Source organism: Elephantulus edwardii, unplaced genomic scaffold (genome assembly GCF_000299155.1).
Source record: "Elephantulus edwardii isolate Elephantulus edwardi_28Jun2011 unplaced genomic scaffold, EleEdw1.0 scaffold00001, whole genome shotgun sequence".
NCBI lineage: Eukaryota > Metazoa > Chordata > Mammalia > Macroscelidea > Macroscelididae > Elephantulus > Elephantulus edwardii.
Window position 1 is genome coordinate 14187148 of NW_006399751.1, and position 23945 is coordinate 14211092.

Genomic DNA, 23945 nt, shown 5'->3' on the forward strand with positions numbered 1-23945 from the left:
CGGGGGGTGCGGGTGGGGGTGTTGGGGGTGGGGTGTCCTTTTAGCACAGAACTGGGAGAAAGAAGTTCGTCGACGAAAGTAAGCCAACCCATGACCCGAGAAACTACATTTCCCATGCTCTGCTGCTTCCTGAGCCTGACATGCTACGCCCGAGACGTCATCTTTGCGACCAGAATTGGGAGGGGTGTGGCTTAGGGCGACTACATATCCCTGGATGCAAAGCACCATCACTTGACACCGTCCCGCTTGCTTCCTGGTAGCTGGCGTTCCCCACCTCACTGCAGACTAGGGAAAGGGCCGTTAAGAGAGGGGTATTTAAACTGAGAAGCCTCGCAACACTTCAAAGGGGAAGGCGAAGAAGGCGTCTGACAACCTCACCTCCTAGGTAGTGAGGTGTTGGGAGCCCCCCCCATCCTTATTTATTGTTTCTTGGAGGCAATCCCGAGCCCCTTATCGGTTGAAGACCTCGAGGGTAGGAAGTCCAAGAAGCCCCCCAAATCGAAGTTATCAGCCTATCCCTATTGGTCCGCGCGTGGAGCGCAGGCGCGAGAGAGCCAACTCCAGTCCCTAGGGACTGGTGAGAAGCAATTGGCCAAAACCCGAGGAGTGGGAGTCGGGATTGGCAGTTGCTAGCAGGAGCCTGTTTCTTCCTTGACTTCTGCAAGTGATAGTGTGTGATTGGTTTAAATCCGCGGGCACCTGCCGCTGATTGGGCAGTGCCCACGGGCGGGGTGTGTTCATTGGCTGGTACTGGGGCCATCCCTCCTCAGGCAGGCAGCGAATGATGAAATGGGAACGGGGAGGGGAAAGGCCGCGACGAGAGCGCGCGACCTCGGCGCCATTTTGTAGAGAAACAAGCGGAGTTAACTGAAGAAGGGGGTCGAGGAGAACCGGAGTCGGGGACCCAGGAGTCACCTGTGTCCAGCGCCGCCGGAGCCGTGTGAGGTGAGACGGGCTGGAGTGTGTGAGCTGACCGTAGGCGGGCCGTGTCAGTTACCGGACGCGAGTGCCGGTGGGGGGGGCTCGGGGGTGGGCCCGGGGCCATTGGAAGCGTTGACCGAGCCGTGAGGAGAGAGGAGCGAGAAGGCAGGCCGGGAAAGTGGACGGAGGTGGGAGAGAGTGGCCTCAGGACTCGCGGGGACGGCTTTCTCTTTCGGGGACCGTGGAGGGAAGGGGTTATCGTGAAAACCCCGAAAGGAACAGATGGGCAGCGCGCGCGCGGGGTGAGGCTCGCGGGGATCCCCCGGCCCGGGCCTGGACGGCTCCGGGGGGCAGTGGCGGGGACGGCAGTTGGAGGGCCCCCCCGGGGCCTCAGTCGGCGCGGTCAGCACCCAGTGGCCGGTTCCTGTCTGCGGTCCCCAATGAGAGGCGGGGGGGACCCCGGCCCCCGAGGCCTAACCTGGGCGTGCAGGGGGAACCGGGCTTGGGGCCGGGGGGCCCCCCGCACGGTGCCGAGCCCCCCGAGTTTGGAGTGGCGGCGGGTGGGAGGGGCGGGCGGCGCGAGCACTTCCTCGTTACTCGCGGCCACAGGTTTTGTTGGCCCCGCGCGCCCGGCCGCTCGCTCTGCGGCGAGGCTCCTCGCGCCCGCGGGTGGGGACCCCCTTCTCGGGGACCCGGGGCTGGGGGCGGGGGTCCCGCGCTGAGCTAACAGTTTTGCAGGGATTGCTGAGCACCGAAGCCGAGTAACTTCTTTGCTCAGTATCCCTCTCCCCGCGCAGAATTCTTCGCCAAGGTCTCACCCCCTTAAGTAGCAAGCTCTGTGGGTTAGAAGACAAACCCCTTCTTGATCATCTGTGAAACCATTCCCTAGAGAAAAAGGGTACCCTGAAACTTGGCCCCCTCAAGTCACCCAATGTCACATTTCTTTATTTTTTTTATTAGTGTGTGTGTGTGTGTGTGTGTGTGTGTGTGTGTGTGTGGTCAAATCGTATCTGATTGGTACAGGAGGAGATTGTCCCTCCTCTTCAAACAGAGCATCTCATGGATTCGAACCTCGCACCTCTGGGATTGCACTGCAGCATCTTGCCACGAGGCCACCAGGGTTCTCCCCAATGTCACCTTTCTTAAGGCTCATGAAAGTATATTTTCGTCCTCAAAGCTGAGTTAACCATCATTGCACTGCCCGTTTTTTTCTATAACTTGATTATCTATAACGTGTTAACTGCTTGGGGATTCCCGCCCCCCATGCCGTCATTGTTTTGACATATAATTGAGTACTTTGGAGGTGAGGGGAACATACATACATTTATTTAATTATTTATTTACTTACTTACTTACTTACAATACCTCCTTTAGGGATAGGCCCTTTGGTAGGAATTAGGGGCAGATGATTGGAAAAAAATGGGGGCGAGCAGGTAAAAAGTTTAAGAATTAGGTCAGGTAGATTCAGAACAAACTTGTCTTGGTAGAGATGTTAAGAGTTTTCTTACTAACCAGTCGTCGTGGTCTGTGACCCAAGTTGAGGTCAGAGGCCCTCAAAAATTGTCAGTGAAGTATTTCAGTTGTTAATAAGCTGTTTGGTAACAGTTTAATCATGGTTTTAGGACACTGCAAGTTTTTACCTTGTCTAAGGAGAAAATTGAGTATACATAAGGATTTCAGCATCTAGTTGTGTATTTGACTGAAGTGGTAATGTGTTGATAAAAACTTATTTGGAGACTTGGTCTGCTTTCAACAGGTGTGGACCTTAAGTCTTTCAGTGGAAACTTAAAAGTCTTAAAGTACAACTGCAATCCCAGAGGTGTGTGGTTCAAATCCACCAGATGCTCTGCTGCAGAAAAGGAGGGACAATCTCCTGTACCAGTCAGATCTGATTTGACAGTATACACACACACACACACACACACAAAATAATAAAAAAAAGTCTTAAAGTACAGCTAGTTGGCCATTAGTTATTAAAAGTACCTCTCTTTCTTACCTAACAGAGTAATCTTAGAAGTTTTTTCCTTCTCTTTTTTTTTAATACAGTAATTGCAACAAAGCATTTTCCATTTTAATAATCCTTACAGGTACAGTTAGTTCAGTGACATAGGACAGCATGTTCATTAGGTTCAAACTATCCCACCAGTTTTTTTCCCCTCTGAATTTTTGCATCACCTAAACAGATGTTCAGTGTTCTCTAAGTAGTGCTTTTACATTTTAAGGTAAGGTTTTGTGACATTGTGCTTAAAGAGAGTTGATCCTTGGATGGCTTTTGGTTTACTCTTTCTAGTTTCATAAATAAGTCTACTGGGTATAGATTTTGTCAGATTAAGTACTGTGACATTCAGAGACACATCCCTCCAAATTAACCAAACTATGTAAAGCAAAAAAAAGGAAATGTCTACTATTCAAAACTTGGTTTGTTTGTTTTTTTTTTTTTGGTTATGTGTGTACCGTCAAATCAGATCTGATTGGTACAGGAGGAGACTGTCCCTCCTTCTTCAGCAGAGCATCTGGTGGATTTGAACCACGCACCTCTGGGCTTGCAGTGCAGGTTCTTGCCACTAGGCCACCAGAGCTAGCCAACTATTCAAAACTTGTAAGGACTGATTCTTATATATATATTTTAGGACTGATGTACATTTGTATATGTGAGAAACTTTTTTTTTACATTTAAAAACGTTAAATTTTGTTAGCTAACAAATCTTAGACCATGGAATGAAATTTGGCTAATGAAATTTGAGTTGACTGGTCCTTGGAGAGGGACATGATACTTGGTAGGGTGGAGGGACAGCACAGGAGGGGAAGGTCTTCTATGAGGTGGATTGATTCAGTGACTGTGGCAATTGGGATGGGTGTATCGGAGATGGTTCCATTGGCACAGGACAGAGCAGAGTTTAGGGCTGTTGTACATAGGGTCGCTATGAGTCGCAAGTGACTCGACGGCACATAACAAAAACAACATAGTAGTTAGGAGGCTCCGTCTAACATACTTTGGACATGTTGTAAGGAGAGACTGGTCCTTGGAGAAGGACATGCTTGGGAGGGTGGAGGGATAGCGCAGGAGGGGAAGGCCCTCTATGAGGTGGATTAATTCAGTGACTGGGGTAATCGGGATGGGAGTGTCAGAGACAGTGTGATTGGCACAGGACAGAGTTTAGGGCTGTTGTACATAGGGTCACTATGAGTTGCAAGTGATTCGATGGCACATAACAACAACAACGTAGTAGTTATAGTTAAAATACTAACTTTTATAAAATACTTCTTAGTTTGCCTATTTGAAATGTATAAATTGTGATACAGGTTTGAGCTATCTTGTGAATTTAATGTGTTCTTTTATAAAAGAACAAAACTTTCAGGGTATAAGAATAGTATTAGCTGAAGCACTTAAAATAGCTCTTTGAGTGAACTAAGCTGCTAGAAGGTTTCACAATGGCATCCCACTTTAAGACTTTGTAAAAAAAAAATATCAACAATTAGTTTTCTGGTGTGCTCAGAATTTTTAAATTGAGATTTTAGTGTAAGTTTATAAAGAACTTGGATTTCCATTCATTCATTGTTGCACGTTTTCCTCCCTGTCCTTCCTTCCCCCCAGTTTGCTTTTTTCTTTGGAAAAAGTACTTTCATTGTTAATACAGTTGTGTGTCGTCCCCCCCCCCCGAATTTTTTAGATGCATATTTCAAAGCTAAAATAATTTCAAACTCTTTTTGCACCCTATATATACAATATGAAACTCATTGCTGCCTGTTTGAAATCATAGCTAACTTTCCACTGGATTTTGGAGGTTGTAAACCTCAGGGGAGTAGATGTCTTTTTTTTGAACCACTGAGATACCTTTAGTTTACAGCTCCCTGTAGACTAGGCTGCCAGAACTTCTCCCATATACACGGCTGTTAGGTGCCATTGAGTTGTATATGACTCCTTGCAGTCCTTTGAACAACAAATGGGAACTGCCTACTCTGCACCATCCTTATGATCTCTAATATATTGGAGCCCATTACTATAGTCACCGTACCAATTTACCTTTTTGAGGGTCTTCCTGTCTTCCTCTCTTGGATCAGATCATGGGTTCAGAACTGCTGACCTTAATCAGCAGCTTGCTTTTTAACCGCTGTGTCACCAGGGCTCCTTTTAAGTATGTTATATGCAGTCAAATTGGAAACAACTCCTAGCTGGCCCTCCATTGGGTTTTCAGAAAGGATATAAATGGAACAGGAAGAAATTGCCCACAGTTTTCCCCATCATATAAATGCTTGTATAATGTAAATCTTATTTATGTTTAAATTGCCTGTCTTCTCCCCCACCATATAAATATTTATATACATATAAATCTTCCCCCCAACAGATAAATGTCATTTATCTGTTAGTAGCTTTCTTACTACTATCTGGTATCACTTCCCCTCCATTTGTTTGTTATTGTTGTGTACAACTGAGCTGAACAAATCCGTAGCTGGCTATCCTTTTCCCACAGAGCAGCTGGGGGGTTTGAACCTTTGTGTGGTCCTTACCACTAAGCCACTTGAGTTGACTGACTTCCTTTATGTTTTAGGTTTCTTTTAATTAAAAAAATAATATACCCCTCAAATAACATGTGACTCATTCTAATTGTAAAAGCTTTTAGAAACACTATTCTTTAACTTACTATCAGTTTGCTTCCTTAATCAGTGTTTGGAAAGTATCCTTTCTCTCCTCAATGGTCCTTCAGACAACTTGGTCTAGAGCTAAATCTCCTGACCCTTTTCAGCCTGTTGCAACACATTAATATCTTATTATGTAGAGTGAAGATTTGTAAATACATCTTTCCTCCTTTTATCTGGGAAATCATCTTTACCTACCCAAGCTCCACCTGTCTATCTAGTCTAAACTATTAGGTGTTGTATATAAATATTTCCTGATCATTCTAAGGGAAGTTGGTCTCAGTCTCCACAGCCTGCTAAAGACTACTTGAAAAGTTCACTTATCTCTATTGTTAAACTGCTTCATAACTTTTGTCTCATTTTGTAGTGGTCAAGGGGTCTTCCTTTCCTTAAAGCATGCAAGCATTGCCTTGATTTATAGTGACATTAGATGTAGTTTGATAAATGCAAGAATATGGTGGTTTTGGGAGAAGGAACATTTTTTTTTTTATTCTTTCAGGGCATGGAATAGCTTCCAGCACTGAAATAGTTTTCTTTCTAATTCTGGTAACATGTTTTTAGGTGGTTAAACTTTGAAAGTTTGTTGTACAGAAGTTTATTGTTATCCTTTAAGGAAATTGAAGTCCAGGAAATGGAAAGTGACTTCAATTAATTTAAGGCAAGTAGTGACAAACCTGAGCATACATTGAGTTTTTCTATCTAGCTTAACATCTTTTCTATCATGGTGTGTAATGGAGTAGTAACATTGAATTTCATTCAGTACAAGGGCATGAAAGATCTGTGAATCTGATAGTTCATCAGAAAATTTGAAGAGTATATTGTCCTTTTTTTAAATTTTATATTAGTTTGTGTACAGAATTTGTATACTGGTGTTTTGTTTATGCACGTTCTGTTTCACACATTCCTTTCTTCACATTGTTTCATGTGATCATTCCCATACACTGTTGTTATTATATGCCATCTGCCTGTGACTCGTAGCGACACTTGTACAACAACTCTAAACCCTTCTCTAGTCTGTGCCAATCTTACCAGACTCTGACACACCTACCCTCATTACCCCAGTCAATAATGAGTCCATCTCATTGAGGGTCTTCCTCTCTTGTGCTGTCCCTCTCTCCTAAGCATGATGTCTCTCTTCAAGGGCTGGCCCCTCCTTGCAACATGTCCATAATATGCCAGAGAGAGCTTCAGAATCCTTACCTCCAAGGAGCAGCCTGGCCTCACCCTCTCTAGGATGAACCTATTTGTTCTCCTAGCAGTCCATGGTATGTATATTCAATACCCTTCTCCAGCACCACAACTCAAAGGGACCAATTCTCATTCTATCATTCATAGTCATGATGCATAGTAAGTATGTAATTGCAAAGAATATGGCCTGGATCAGGTGCAGCTTAGTCTCCAGACTGACAGCATTGGTCCTCAGTACTTTGGAGAGTTTTCTGACAGCCAACTTTACTGATGCAATTCATCTGTATTTTATAAAATTAATCACTATCGATCTTGCCCACTGTCACCTTGTCTTTTCAGGTCCCCACAAGATCTGCCCATCAAACTCTTTGTTATCAATTAATTTTTTATATATACAGTACTTTGTGTTTTCTGTGAAGTAGTTTATACTAGTATAGATTCCCATACACTTTAGACATAAGCTGTTCATTTATAGTAGTTACAGTCTTCATGATATATGCACATTGTTATTATTTCTATTAATTTAGTTTCCCCTGCCTTTTTAAATTTATATCTTTGTTTTAGAGTTGTTACTATGTATCATGAGTTGGAAACAACCCATAGCTGACCATCTAGGTTTTCAGAGGCAAGTAATTCCATGGGAGATTGCCCATCCTTATCCCATGGAGCAGCTGGTGGTTTTGAACTCTTATGCTTTTTTTTTTTTTAAATTTCAGTGAACATCTACAGAGATTTTGGGATTCCATTTGAACTCTTAATGCTTTTGAGATTGTAGTACAGCTTCTTGTCACTAGGCCACTAGAGCTCCCTTTGTTTTGAAGAGTAATGGTAGTTTAGTTTTGTGTAGATGATTTTTTTTTATAGGAACACAGTATTTAGAAGTGATGATCTTTTTTTTAAAACCGAGTTTATTAGCTACAGGGTGACTTCAATTTTGGTTCAGAGTTTGAAGATTATATCAGGACAATAGTTCTCTAGTTCATTCTGCCCAGCATATCTATAGTTATGTTTGGTTTTAGGAATTTTAAGGTTTTTTCCCACATTCTTCTTTGATTCTGTTAGGATTCATCTATTGTGGCCCAGATTGGAAACATCAGTAACAGTAACTGAGGACCATTACGTTCTTCAGATCTCAGGGTAAATGAGGCTATGGTTCAAGTAGATTATTCGTTCAGTAGTTTCTGTTTTGAGTCTTTCTCCTTTCTATTTTGTTGTGGACAGTTAGAGAGTAATTATTTTAAGATCCCAAATACTACTCAACAAACTAGGATGTACAATAGACCTTGTATAAATAAATAAAACCCATAGCAGAGCCTTGATAGCTTAGTGTAATGTGAGTCATCGTTAACAGAATGACATAGTTTGGATCCACCAGCCATTTTCTGCAGATAGAAGGGATGGGTAGTTTCCTACTATAAAGATTTACATCCTAGGAAACCCAATGGTGACAGAGTTGACTAGGCAAAGGGGGTGACACCAAACACTAAATTAGTATGTAGATTACATGCAAATGTAAAACTAGGACGTAGAATATACTTTTATCAACCAAATTCCATTGCCATAGAGTTGAATTCTAACTCATAGCAACCCTGTAACACAAAGTAGAACTTAGGGTATTCAAGACTATATATAAATCTTTACTAAAGCAGATTGCTACATTTTCCTGTAGAGTTCAAACCACTGACCTTCTGGTTAGCAGCCAAGAACTTAAATCACTGCTCAGCTAATGTTTTTGTTATGACCTAAACCATTTGCTTCTTTGAAAACCTCAAAGTTTATCATCGTATAACTGAAATATTTGCAGTGCATTTTGTAGTTAAGAATTTTACTTTGATTTAGTGGGTTGAATTTTAGGATATTTTATCATTAATTCTACACTACTTACATAATGACAATTCTGTGAATTAATTAAAATCCAAAAACTCACTGCCGTGTTGCCGTCAGATTAGAACTAACCCATAACTGACCTTCCTTATCATAACTGATTATCTGAGATTGTATATTGCAAGAGAAGAGATTGCTTGTTCATCTTTCTCTGATGGACTAGAACTGCCTGCCAGAGGGATGCTACTTTTTGGTTGGCAGTGTAATTGTCTACACTCTGGGCCACCAGAGCTCCCTTGAATGAGTGTTTTCTATATATTCTTACACCCTCCCCACTCCCTCACCCCCCCACCCCCTGGCCTAGTGGATAAGGAGACTTTGAAGTGCAATTTGAGTCTACAAGTTGTTCCATGTTAGAAAGATGGGCAGTCTCCTCCCATGAGATCTGTAGCCTCTGAAAACCTGCTGAGGGATTAACTAAAAGAGCTTCAGATTCCAGGCAGTTACTACTATTACTACTACTACATATTTTCTTAATTGTGACCAAAGAAAAGTCAGGATTTCCCCCAGCAATTTTCTGGACACAAAACACAAGACGGAATTTATTTTTATCCTTTTTTACTCTTCAGAGTGAGGAAATCTTAAGTGGCAAAAAGTTTTCTCACTATAATATGAGTTGTCATTGCTTAACTTATGTAATAAACTTATTTCTCCTGAGGCCTCTTGAGGATGGAGGGACATAAAGTTGTTTAGGGTGCATGTTGTGTTTTGTTTTTTGGGTTTTGGGTGTTGTTTTTTTAGGGTGAAAAGTAATGATAGATTTATTAGAATGTTACATCCCCAAAGTGATGGACCTTCCTCCTTGAAAGGTGATAAGTAGAAAAGACTGGACTTTAAGTTTTTTAGCACTGTAAATTGAATTCTGAGAGATATTTGAGCTGTTTCTCTTGATGGAGTTCTAATTTTTTAAATAAAAAAATTTGCTTCAAGGATACTCAACTGTTAATTAACACTCATGAATATTATATACTCACAGGGGTGGCATCCACTTCCTAAAAAACATGCCTCTGGAAACTATGAGCTTTGATAAATGATGATAGTTATAGAAAAGCTTCAGACCTTTTGTTCATAGGGTTCCTATGAGTCGTGCTCGATTTGACAGCAATCAACAACGACGACATAGTGTTCTGTCTTTTTAAAAGAACTGCCACCAAAGGGCAACTTGATTATAGATGGAGGAAAAAAATGGAAGTTGACAATGTTCTTACTTTAGTTTGATCCACAATCAACCCCCAGGGTAACTGCAGTCAAAAGATGTGTGGCATTGGGAAAATCTGCTGTCAGGAACCTCTCCCAAGTGCTTTAAAAGAGAGTAATGTTGGTTTAAAGACTTACTGGCACACCTAATCCAAGCTATGGTATTTCCAGTTACTTGTTATGCATTTGAAAGTTGGACAGTGAAGAAGAAAAATAGAAGAATTATTGATGCCTTTAAATTTAAGTGTTGAAGAGTGCTGAAATCCCATGGTGGTCTAGAGGTAAGGAGTTGCACTGCCAATCCAAAGACACATGGTTCAAATTCACCTGCTGCTCTGTGGGAGAAAGATGGGCAGTCTCCTGTGTGATGTTTTTGCCTCTGAAAAGCTGTTAGAGGGTCAGCTGTGACTTGGTTCTGACCTCCTGGTACATAACAACAGCAACTAAAAAGAACAGACAGGTATGTCTTGGAGGAAGTGCACCAAGGTGCTCCTTAAGAGTCAATGATAGTGAAACTTTGTCTCACATGCTGTGGGCATGTTGTCAGGAGATAGCAGTCCTTGGAAAAAGATAGGATGCTGGGAAAGGTGGAAGGTCAACAAGATGGACTGATACAGTGACTGTACCAGTGCGCTTGAACATAAGAGAGATGGGAAGATTAATGGAGCAGCATAGGCAAGGGTCGTTCATAGGGTCACCATGAGTGACAGTTGACTATTTGGTATGCTGAACACAACAACTGGATAGGCATTGTAGTGATGCAGATTAATATGATCAGGGATGTGATTATTTTCTAATTTTAGAAGTAAACAGGCTTTCCTTGTGTTCTCAGTCCTTAAAAAGGAAGAATTTGTTTTCAGACACTTGTGAATAATAATTAGAATTATGCTGATGTATGGAGGAGTCGATTAATTTTTGTGAAAGAATTTGTGTTATTAACTGTTAAAAAGTTATTAAGATTATTTTATACTGAGTAAAAGATTGCTTGCTTACTTGAAATGGCATAACATATGAAACGATCGACTAAATTGTTTTATCTGTAGCAAGGTTTTCTTTTCAAAGATTTATTACTTGCCAACTATTATGCACTTCCCCCACTCCTTAGGTCCTTTAGTATTTCCTTAGTCCTTGCCTGTTTAGTTTTTCCCAAACCTTTTACAGTAGATATTTCTAAGTGAAAAAAAAGTCTGCATGTTTTAGGTTATTAGCATCTTTGTGCACAGTAATGGAGAGGTAATGTTTGCGTGAGTAATGGACAAGTTAAGAGTACCCTGGATATAAACTCATTGTTATACCCTGAATATTTTCAGAATAGGCCCTTTTCTTGTAAATAAGTATGCAAAGGAATAGAAACAAAATGCAGACTTAATTGAGAATTAGGGAGCTCCGGAAGCCTAGTCTTGAGGGAGTTGCACTGCTGACCCAAAGACACTGCCTCTCTGGTGGTTTGGATCCACCAGCACACGAGGGAGAAAGATAGGTAATCTCCCAGGCACTTAATTTCTTATGATTACTACTTATCTTGCCTAGTGAGATGTAGGGCTGTGCATTTAATATGTATTCTCAGTACCTGGCACATGTTGTTGTTATTTGCTTTCCAGTCGCTTGTGACTCATAGCGACCCTGTGTACAACAGCCCTAAAGTCTGCTTTATCCTGTGCCAGTCACACTGCCTCTGACATACCCATCCTGATTACCCCAGTCACTGCATAGAGGGTCTTCCCCTCCTGTGCTGTCCCTCCACCCTCCCAAGCGTGATGTCCCTCTCCAAGGACCTGTCCCTCCTTACAAAATGTCCAAAGTATGTCAGACGAAGCCCCAGAATCCTTGCCTCCAAGGAGTAGCCTGGTTTAACCCTCTCCAGGATGAATCTGTTTGTTTTCTTGGCAGTCCATGGTACATTCAATACTTTTCTCCAACACCACAGCTCAAAGGCATCAATTCTCCTTCTATCCCCCCTAGTTATTGTCCAACTCTCTGATGCATAACAAGTGATTGCAAAGACCATGGCCTGTATCAGATGCATCTTAGTCTCCAGAGACATACTGTTGCTCTTGAGTACTTTAGAGAGGTCGCTAACAGCATGCTTGGTAAATACCATACTGTTGTTGGTATGTGCTGTCAAGTCAAGTATGACTCATTGATTCTGTGAACGATAGATCTGAACCCTGTCCTATCCTGTGCCATCCTCACAATTCTCACACATTTGAGTCCATTGCTGCAGTTACCTCTCCGTGAAAGTCTTCCTCTCTTGCTGACCCTCTACTTCTCTAAGCATCATGCCCCTTGTATGAGAGATGAAGCTTTGTCATCCTTGTCTTGCCTTCTGGTTGCACTTTGTCTTAAAACAGAATTGGTTTGTTCTTTTGGCAGACCATGGGCTATTCAGTACACCAGCACCAAAGTGCAAAGACATCTGTAATTGTTGTCATTACTAGTTACTCTCCAGCTTTTATAGCAAGTGATCAGACAAATAAATTAGGGGCCTTCTGGTTGCCTGATCACAGATCAGGGGTAATGATGTTACTTTGAGGGCTAAAGTGTGTCTGATACAGGCCATGGTCTTTCCAGTCACTTGCTGTTACCTTTACTGAAGCAGATTGCTACATTGAATAGGGATGACAGAAGAACAGTTGATGCCTATGAACTGTGATCTTGAGAGAAGAGCACTGAACATCCTATGGACTGCCAGAAGAACAAATAAATATGTCTTGGAGAGGGTACCGCCAACGTGCTCTTGGGAGGCAAAGATGATAAGACTTGGCCTCACATATTTCAGGCATGTTACTACAAGGGGCTGTTTCTTGGAGAGAGATATGATGGAGAGTCAATGAAACAGAGGAAGGTGTTCAACCAGGTGGATTTACATGGTGACTGCCACAGTGGGCTCTAGTGTGTCAGGAAGTATGACAGTGGTGCAGAATAGGATAGTTTTCAGATCTGTTGTACATAGGATCGCTATGAGTCATACTCGACGCATGGCATCTAATAACTACAGGTGGTCTGAATTAGATGCATCTTAGTCTTCGTTGCTCTTCACTGATGTGGAGAGGAAGGTCTCTTTACAGCCGACTTGTTTAATACAGTATGTCTCCTGATCTCCTGAGTAGCTGGTACCAAGGGTGTTGATTGTGGATCCAAGTAAGAAGAAATCATTGACAACTCCAAGCTTTTCCTCATCAATAATGCTGTTTTTTATTATTTCAATAGTGAGAGTTTTTGTTTCCTTGTTGAGATGGCAATCCATATTGAAAGCTGTATTCTTTGATCTTATGTTCTGCAGCAAGCACATTGTTTTTCTCACTTTGAAGCAAGAAAAGTTATATCATTTGCATAACGGTTGTTGATGAGTGTTCTTCCTATCGTTATGCCACATTCTTTTTCATGGATTGCATCTTCTTGAATAATTTCTTCAGCGTATAGATTGCATAAGTAGAGAAAAATGATACAACCTTTCCTGATTTTAAACCAAGCAGTGTTCCCTTGCTCCATTCAGACAACTGCTCTTTGTGTGGGTCCAGATTATATATGAGCATAATTAAATGTTCTGGGATTCCCTTTTTTAAAAAAAAAGTATTGGTTTTAATTTGTTATGATCCATACAATCAAATGCCTTAGCATAGTCACTAAAACACAGATACACATGCTGCTGCTTTCTTTGCTTTCAGCCAGGATCCATCTGACATCAGTAATGATATCCTTAGTGCTACAGAATACCATACTAGTAAAGGACGAATTGCTCTGGGAAGATCTGCTGTCAGGGACCTCTTCAGAAGGAGAGGTCTGAGAAGCTCTCCTTGTCAGTCTAGAGATTAAGGTGCGCCTCTTGATCTAGGATGTGGTCTTTGCAGTTGCTTGCAGTATGATCCCTTCTGTTACGGTTTTTCTTTCTCTTTGTTAGTGAGTGGCCTTTTGCTTTCCTCATAGATAATACCCTTGATACCATACCACACCACAACTCATTTGGCCTTCAGTCATTGGTAACCAGTGCTTCAAATCTATTAAGATGATTTTTTTAAATTCTGGTGGCATTGATTCAGGATCTTTTGGTTTTTGTGAATTTGTTTTAATTTTCTCTGCCTCAATTTGAACTTGTGCCTGAGTAATTGATAGTCTGTTTAATAGTCAGCACCTGTCTTGGTTTTGACTTCTGATACTGAGCTTCTCCAACAGTTAGTTCTTCCACTGATGTAATCATTCTAATGTAGTCTATGTGGTGAGATCCGTGAGTAAAGTCAGCATTTGTTTTGTTTTTTAATTATTTTTGTGTGTGTACCGTCAAATCAGGTCTGACTGGTACAAGAGGAGATTGTCCCTCTTTCTCCAGCAGAGCATCTTGTGGATTTGAACCGCGCACCTCTGGGATTGCAGTGCAGCTTCATGCCACGAGGCCACCAGAGCTCCTAGCATTTGTTTTTTAAAAAATATATATTTATAGGGAGCTCTGGTGACCTCGTGGCAAAAAGCTGCACTGCAATCCCAGAGGTATGCGGTTCAAATCCACCAGGTGCTCTGCTGGAGAAGGAGGGGCATTCTGTACCAGTCAGATCTGATTTGACAGTATACGCTCAAAATAAAAAGTAAAAAAAAAGAAGATATTTGTGATGAATAAATCATTGAGTGTACAAAATTCGATCATTCTACTTCCTGCCTCTTCTAAACCCAACTTTAGTTCTACTAGTTATCTTTTCATATATTGTTCCAGTTGTTTTGTTCTGGATAATCTTCAGGATTTTGCAAGTGTGTGATATTGTTTGATAATTACCACACTCTTGTCAAGTCACTGTCCCCATCCCCCACCCCTTTTTTGTAATGGGAATAAATATGGATCTCTTCTAGTCATTCGGCCAGGTAGTTTCCTCCAGATTTCTTGGCACAACCTAGTGAGCACATCCAGGGCAGCATCTGTTTGTTGAAATATGTCAATTGGTATTCTATAATTTCCTGGGGCTTTGTTTTTTGCCAGTCCTTCGGCGCACCCTGAACTTTATTCATCACCATTGCTTCTTGACCATAGGTGGTTTCTTGAAATTCTTTTGGGTCAGCCAGTTCTTTTTGGTACAGTCACTCTGTATACTCTTTCCATCTTCTTGTAATGCTTCCTGACTCATTCAGTATTCTGCCCATAGCACATCCTTAAACATTGCAACTCGCATCTTGAATTTGCTCTTTAGTTCTTTCAACTTAAGCAATGCCGAGCTAATTGAGCCCTTTTGATTTTTCAGACTCCCAATTCCTTGCCCATGAATAATACCTTACCTTGTCTTCCCGAACTGCCCTTTGGAATCTTCTATTCAACTCCTCCTTGATTTCTTCTCTTTGGCTTCTCAGGGCTCTAGAGAAAAATTCAGAGTACTTCTGACATCCATTTTGGTCTTTTTCCTTCTTTGAAATATGGACGATATTCTTGGTATCTTCCTACACTTCATCTGGTCCTCATTCATTAGTGGTCAAGGCCGCAGCCTTTTTCTGAGTTAATTTTTTAATTCAGGGGGGATAGACTCAAGATTAAATTTTAATTCCTGTGCATATGATTTAACCTCCTTTAGCTTTAATTTGAACTTGCATGTGAGTAGTTGATGGTCTATTCCACAATCAGTACCTGGCCTACTTTTCACTGCTGATACTGAACTTCTCCAGTAGTTCCTTCCATAGATGTAATTGATCTGATTCCTATGCATACCATCAGGTGAAATCCATGTGGATAGCAGCTTGAGCTACTTTCATGATTGTTGGTTCTTGATCAAATGCTAAGTTTTGAAATAGTTCCATGTTGATCTGTTCTTTTTAAACAGTAACTGTATTCCATCTTATATTTGATGCTTCCACCATCATTCAGTATTTTGCCAATAGAATCCTTTAATATTGCAACACAAGACTTGTATTTGTTCTTCAGTTCTTTCTGTATAAGTAATGCTGAATGTGTTCTCTCTTTTTTATTTCCTTACTACATTGCTCTACACATTTCATTATAATTCCTTGCTTTTTCTTTTGGAGCCACCCTTTGAAATCTTAATGTTCAGTTCATTTATGCCACCACTTCTTCCCTTTGTATTGGCCTTTCAACAATGTACTGCAGTTTTCTTTTGACATCTATTTTGAGGTTTCTTCCTTCGTAGTGACCTATTACTTTTTCATGGAAGATATCCCACAACTCATCTGGTCTTTGATCATTAGTGTTCAGTGCATCATATCTAGAGATGGTTTTTAAGTTCAGATAGGATAGACTTCGTGTCGTATTTTGGTCCTTGTGGACTTGTTTTTATTTTCTTCAACTTAGTTTGAACTTACACATGAGTAATTCAGGATCTGTTCCACAATCTGCTCCTGACTTGTTTTGATTGCTGATACTGAGCTTGTTCTGTCTACTCTTTCCATAGATGTAGTTAGTCTGTTTCCTAGGTTGCCCATCAGGTGAAATTCATATGTATAATCACCTTTCCGAAAAAAAGGTATTTGCAAATCATTGATTGTGTAAAATTCTGTCATTCGATCATGAGCTTAAATTTCTGTCACCAAGCCTGCATTTCCCAACTAACTCGTCCTGTTTCCAGTTTTTGCATTTCTCTATACCAGTTATTAATGCATCTTGGTTGAATGTTGGAGCAATTTCAGATTGCAGAAGCTGGCAGAACTCCTCAGTTTCTTTTTTTACTTTGGTGGTTGTTGCATATGTTTGAATAATAGTTGTATTAACAGGTCTTCCTTGTATACACATGTATAATATTCTGTCACAGCATTATACTTCAGCATGGATCTTTTTTGACAGTGGTTATGGTACCATTCCTCTTCAGTTTGCAATTGGAGATATAATAGATACATGATTATTTGGTTCAAAATGCCCATTTGCATTCCAGCTCAGCTCACTAATGCCTAGGATATAGATCTTTATGCATTCTATATAGTTTTTATCAGTTTCTTATCTTTTTGTATAACAATTATTAGTGGATATTAGTAGCTGTTTTTTCTTTTCTTTTTTTTCTTAAAGTACCTTTTAATCTGAGGGGCTCTACTTCTTGATAACTATGTCTGTTTCCTTATAAGAGGTTTGAAGCCTGTTATTTCTGAAGGGTGTGGCCAATCCTGCTTTTTAATCTGTTTTATCTTGGAAACTCTACTGACACCTGTCCATTTTGGGTGACCCTGGTGAAAAATTCCATCCAGAAACACACAAGCAAACAGACAGATTCTATACCCATAAGAGCAACTGTTAATCAAGTATACACACACCATAAAATATGAATGCTGTGGGAAATAGAAAACAAACTGTCTTGCCTGGAACAGTGTCAGAGAATTTGAGTTAGGACTTTCAGACATGTGGGAGTTGCTGCTTGTCTGAGTGCTGACCAAAATGGTTAATATACTATGGTTCCTAATCTCAAGGCTGGAAGAGGGAAGGCCTAGAGATAACATTTTGAAAAATTAGCCTTTGGAAATTTTGTGGAGTACATTGCTACTGTGACATGGAGTCACCATGAGTCAGAATCAACTTGATAACTGTTGTGATTTTTTTAATTTATATTTTAGTGTTACTTGAAATAGTACTATTAAGGGAGCTGTGGTGACCTACTGGAAAGAAGCTGCACTATAATCTCAGAGGTATATGGTTCGAACCATTAGATGCTCTGCTGGAGAAGGAGGGGTATTAGCCTCCTGTACTAATCAGATCCAATTTGATGGTACACACACACACATAATAAAATTAAAAAATAGTACTATTAACAATTAATTGGTTAATTAAAATTTAATTTGAAATTTGCTTTTTAGAAAATTGTTAGGTGCCATCACATTGAGTATGAACTTATTGTTGATCTATTCAGTTCTATTGATCTGAACTCTGCCCTATCTTGTGCCATCATCTCTGCCACATTAGAGCCCATTATTACAGTCAGTAGGTCCATCTTGTTGAGGATCTTCCTGTTTTTCACTTACCCTTCACCTTTCCGATCCTGAATGCTGTCTTTTTCAAAGATTAGTCTCTCCTAACGTGTCTGAAGAATGTGAGGTGAAGTTCACCTTCCTTCACTCTAAGGAGCCTCTTGGCTACCCTCTCTCCAAGACATACCTGTTTGTTCCTTTAACATTCCATGGGCTACTTAGTGCTCATTTTCCACACCACAACTCATAGAGTCATTTTTTCTGCTTACTGAATTTTCCACTATACCTTCTCTTTTTTAACATGGGTGTTACCACATACATTCACAATCTTTAATTTAAAACATAATACTTTTAGATATTCCTATATTTTAAAAGAATACTTTAGATATTTTAATATATAAAATTAGTTTCATGACATTTTAGATATATTTCATTAGGTTCTTTTAGCAATGTATAGTGTATTTCAAGTTTTAAGTCTTATGTGATGATAACTCAACCATTATCAACTAGTATGCAGTTATTATGAATAGGATTTTAATTGGAAGTGACAAGGATGGAGGCTTACATCAGAGACAGCCAGATTGAAGGGAGACTATGAAAACTATCACCATCTCTTATTTTGGTTAAGATGGTTGTAGATTTCAACGTGACTTTGCTAGCCATTGTCATTGTAACTCTCAAGCACATGACTGCATTGTTGTGTACCTTCAAGTGGCAACTGACTCATAGCTGATCCTCCAGTGAATTTTTCAGAGGCACAGGAGAAGATTGCCTTTCTCCTGCAGAAAGAAAAAAAACACACAAAAACAACAAACAGCTGATGGATTGGAACTGCATGCTTTTGGGTTGACAACGCAACTCTTGACCACTAAGCCAACAGAGCTCTCTCATGACTGGGTAGGACTATGCAAATACAAGATGTTTATGGTTCACCAAGGCAATTGGATAACTTGCTAATATTGTAAATAAAGTAAATGACAAGGCTTTTAATGTGTGGAGTGGTTGGTTTGCCATCCCTCCAGGCTTAAATGAAACAGGCTTAGATGCAGAAAAGAGATCTCACTTCCATTAAGAAGGAATCTGAGAGTACATCTTTTGGGCCAGAGTCCTGCAGGAGATGGAGCAAGACCAAACAGTAGACCACCATGAGTGGCCACCCTGAGTGCAAAAAAAATAGCTCTGGCATCAGAGGTTGTGGAGATTGAACTGAGCTAGGTCTATTTGATCAGGAAAGCTAGAGTGAGAAGCTTCAGGCTTAGGCTACTGGCAGAGTGAAGAAAGTACAACATAATTCGAAGACAGGAGGGTTTGTAGTCCTTTCCTGAGCAGAGAGCAGAGACTAAGGCCACAAGGCTGAGATCATAAAGAGGCATGCCTGACTGAAAATTATGTCCTCAGTGTTGATCGTTTGAACTGAAAATTATGTCCTGAGTGTTGATCGTTTGAATTGTAAACCATTATATCCATGATAAAACCCATTATTGTATTATCTGTACTTTGTGGCCAGTGCAGCAAATTAGTACACCTCCTAGGTAAGTGAGCTCTGGTGGCCCAGTGGTAAGAAGTTGCACTGCATATTCCTTTGGGATTGCAAAGGCATGCTGTTTGAGTCCCTCAGCTGCTCTCTGGAAGGAGGATGGATATTGTCCACCCATGCTTTTTCCTGCTTCTAAAAACCTACTGAAGGGTCAGCAATGATTTGGTTCTGTCTCGATGGCACACACCCACAAAAATAGGGACATAGTACTATGGGAGGGAAAGTTGATTTTGGAATTGTTAGAATGGTATGTCTGACCTCAGTGAAATTGACTTTATGTTGTTGCACTTGGGGTTTTTTGTTGTTGCTCTTGTTGATGAGGATTCAATTAATAATGTGCCTATGTAGGTTCTGGAGAACTCTCTTTGAAGTTGATTGGTTGGTTGGGGAGTGTTGGTGAGGAAGAAATAACTGGATAAACTCAAGGTATGCCTGGGAACTAATGAAAAAGATACTACACTTTTTTAAAAAACAAAACAAAACAAAAAACCCAGTAAATATTATATAGTGGATCATGCATACTGTGTCTCTGAATCCACAGTCAGCTCCCCCAGGTGGATATTCATACTAAAAATGCATTGCTATCTGGTCATTCTGATTCATAGTGACCCTCTATTGGGTTTCTGAGACTGTAGATTTTTTTTTTAAAATTTTTGTGTGCATGTACCGTCAAATCAGATCTGACTGGTACAGGAGGAGATTGTCCCTCCTTCCCCGGCAGAGCATCTGGTGGATTCGAACCGTGCGCCTCTGGGATTGTAGTTGCAGCTCCTTGCCACTAGGCCACCAGAGTTCCCCGAGACTGTAGATCTTAATGGTGACAGTCTGTCTTCTGTGGAATATCTGATGAACTCTCCACAGATCTTTTGGTTAGCAGTTACCAGAGTCTGTCTGTACTGAAGGAAGAAAGGTACAAAGGTAGGTGATAGGCCTTTAGAGAGAATGGGACTTGAGTCAAATTCTGATCTTGTTACTAAATATTTTTGTGTCCTTTAGAGAGATTCAGTATAAGCAATTAAACCTCATTGCATTGATTTTAACTGATAATGGGTCTTATAGGAGTAAGTAGAACTGTTGTTTTGGGCTGTCAAGTCGACTAAAACTCATAGTGACTTTATGCATAATAGCTCTGAGTCCTCTTTTATCTGAGCCAATCTCACTGGCTCTGACACACATATCCTTTTTACCCCAATTAGTTTGTCAATCTATGTCATCTGAGACCTTTGTCTCCTGAACTGTCTGTGAACCCTTCCAAGTATGATGATGTTGTTAATGTGCCATCGAGTCACTTGCAACTCATAGCTCCAAGTATGATACTCTTCTCCAAACACTGACACCCTCTCCCCCCCCCCCCCCACGCCCAGAGTATGTGAGACTTGCCTTCAGGGAACAGCTTGATTGCACCCTCTTCCAGACAGACCTGTTCTCTTCACAGTCCATTTTGTTCAGTACTCTCTGCACCACAACTCAAAGGCATTAATTCTTCTGTCATCCTTGGTCATTGTCCATCTCTCATGCATAGCAAATAATTGCGAAGACCATGGCCTGGATCAGGCACACCTTAGTCTCCAGACTGACATCCTTGCTCTCCAGCACTCTGGAAAGGTCTCTGATGGCACATTTTTCTAATGCAGTTCATCTTTTAATTTTCTGCCTACTGGTGCTAAGAGTGTCGATTATGAACTGAGGAGGCTGAAATTGTTAACAATCTCAATCTCTTTTCTGTTTATTATGATTTAGCCAATTGATGTTGAGCTTTAATACATATTGTGAACTACAGTCCTTGACCGTTTGCAGCAAGTGCTTTGGGCCCTCCTCAGTTTCAGCAAGTAAGGAGGTTGTGTCATCTGCATTATGCAGGTTGTTGATGGGTCTTCCTCCAGTTCTGATCCTACATTCCTTCTTACAAAGTCCAGCCTCTCAAAAGATTTGTTCTGCATAGAGATGGAATAGATATGGAGGCAGGATGCATCCCTGGCGTACACCTTTGCTGATTTTAAACCAGGCAGTGTTTTCTTGCTCTGTTCTGGTGACTGTCTCCTGGTCCAAGTATAGGTTTCGCATGAGCATAATCAGGTGTTCTAAGATTTCCAAGACTGGCAATGGAAGTTCACAGTCTCATCTTTCACACAGAGAGGCTAGTGGGTTTGGACTAGTCAGTTACTTAACCATTGTGCACCAGGACTCCTTAGTTAATAATTGAGATATAACTTTATTACTCTCAAACAAACTTAACTGCTTAATGCATGGCACACCTCACCCAGATGCCTCTGATTCTTGGTGTATAAGCGATGATTAAGATGGCACTGGATAGGACAGAGTTCAGATCCGTTGCTCATAGGGTCTCTGTGAGTAGTCAACTGGAAGGCACCTAAAAACAACAGTGTAAAAAAAGGAGCTTTGGTGAAATAGTCTGAAAGGCTGGACCTCTGGCAATTTGAATCCCCCAGTGGCTCTGGTGGAGAAAGATGACCAGTTTCCTCTCATGCAATTTATAGTCTCTCAAGCCCAGTGAAGAGTCAGTTATGATTCACTTCTAACTTGATAGCAGTGAGAGAATGTAAAAAAGAATTCAGCCAGTCCAGGAGTAAGTAGCCTGTCCTGTCTGACCTCTACAACTCCACAAGGGGAAAGAGTGACTACTCATTAATTATATCTACAACACAAAAGTGACTCCTAGGGAGCTCTGGTGGCCTAGTGGCAAGAAGCTGCACCACAATCCCAGAGGTGAGCAGTTCGAATCCACCAGATGCTCTGCTGGAGAAGGAGGGACAGTCTTTTCCTGTACCAGTCAGATCTGATTTGACGGTACACACACAAAATAATAATAAAAAAAAAAAATTAAAAAAAAACCAACAAACCACCAAAAGTGACTCCTATGAGGTCTGACATGCCTCCATACTTCCACATCTTCTGTCAATTTTAACACCAGTGGTCTCTTCCCAGGGCTCATGCTGTTCTACTAAGTCTGCTAATTTGTTGTTGTGACCACACAAAATTTACAGACAGTCCTTGAAATTGGGGAGCTTATTAAGGAAGTAAGAGGTAATTGAGGTTAGAAGCAAGATACAGCTCAAACAGGACAGCGTCTTATCCATGCTTGCAGGCCTTGTTGCTCCTTGTGGCTTGAGGGCAGTGTTACAAAATGTCCTGGCAAGTATGACATCTCCCGTTCAGTCATCCAGTAAGCTTGGATGTCTTCAGCACTGACTCCTTGTGGCTTGAGGGCAGTGTTACAAAGCTCTCTTGTGTCCTGGTAAGTATGACATCTCCCGTTCAGTCGTCCAGTAAGCTTGGGTGTCTTCAGCACTGACTCCTGTGGGGTAGTTCCAGTTCAGCTCTGTCTTAGTCTCTGGTTTTCTTCCACTGCTGCTGTTCCTGTTATCTCAGTCATACTCTGTTTCTGTAATTATGCAGGAATCTGTGTGCCCAAATGGCCAGTGATACCCTCTCAACATTATTTTTAGTAATTTGATCATTTTAGTCTGACGGGATGGCAAAACTGGCTATTCGTCTCATCTATATGTCTTGTTTGCATATTCCCACCCAAAAGATAATCATTATTAGCATAGTCTTATTTATATCCATGTGGTGAAAATCAAAGCTACTAGCTTTGAAAAGCCATTTTGATCAATTACTGTACTGCATGTGTGTTGTTGATTTTCCAAGTTAGCCTACCTGGCTATAGGCAGGCTGCAAAATCCTTGCTGGCTGTTGGTCAAGAGTTATTAACTCTTACCACACGTGCCTTCCTTTTCCTGGCACTGCTTGCACAACACAACAACTTGTTTTTCTCATGGACCAGAGTCAGAGAGGGATGAACAAGACACAAGCAGTTTTGGAAATTGCTACTTTTGCTATATTTTATTCTTATGAAGCCAGTCACTAGCTCTAGCCTATCCTTAAAGGGAGAGATTATATAAAAGTATAAATAATAGATAAATATTATTAGCAATTTTAGAGACTTCATATTCAAATGAGTGAGCATTTCAAATGTATCCATTTGAAGCTGAATTCAGAAGAGGTCATTATATCACTATTGATGTCAGAGGGATCCTGCCTAAGAGCAGAGAATACCAGAATGTCTATTTGTGCTTCATTGACCATGAAAAGGCATTTGACTTATATGGATCATAACAACTTATGGTTAACATTGAATAGAGTGGGAATCCCAGAAAACTTAATTTTGCTCAAGTAAAATCTGCACCTAGACCAAGAAATTCTTGTGTGAACAGAGCAAGAGTTTAAAATTAAGAAGGATGTGCCTCAGGATTATATCCTTTCTCCATACTTACTCAATCCGTATGCTGAGCAAATTATGTTAAAAGCTCGATTCTGGAAAGAAGAATGTGACATCAGAAGACTCATCAGTAACCTTCGTTATGTAGGGGATGCAACTGTGCTTGCTGAAAGTGAGGAAGACTCGAAACATTTGTTGCACAAAATAAGCAATTCAGCATTCATTATGGATTGCATCTCCATGTCAGGAAGACAAATTCCTCATCACTGGACCAATAGATGACATTGTGATAGATGGAGAAAAGATTGAAACTGTCAACCTCTTCATCTTACTTGAATCCATAGTCAACACTCTTGGTACCAGCAATCAGATCAAAAGACCCAGTATTATACTGGAGAAGTCTGCAGTCAGGGACATCTCCAAATTATTGAGGAACAGTGATGTCAGTTTGAAGAAAAGTGT

The 23945-nt window shown here is 40.9% G+C and overlaps 1 protein-coding gene across 2 annotated transcripts in view; it reads left to right on the forward strand.

The window, feature by feature from the left end:
* Nucleotides 1-786: 786 nt before the first annotated feature.
* The window catches only part of CNOT1 (CCR4-NOT transcription complex, subunit 1), a 100005-nt gene continuing 76846 nt past the window's right edge, over nt 787-23945 (forward strand). For both annotated transcript variants that reach the window (XM_006878723.1, XM_006878724.1), the window contains exon 1: nt 787-945. The gene's annotated coding sequence lies outside the window, so the exon portion shown is untranslated. The remainder of the gene's footprint in view (nt 946-23945) is intronic.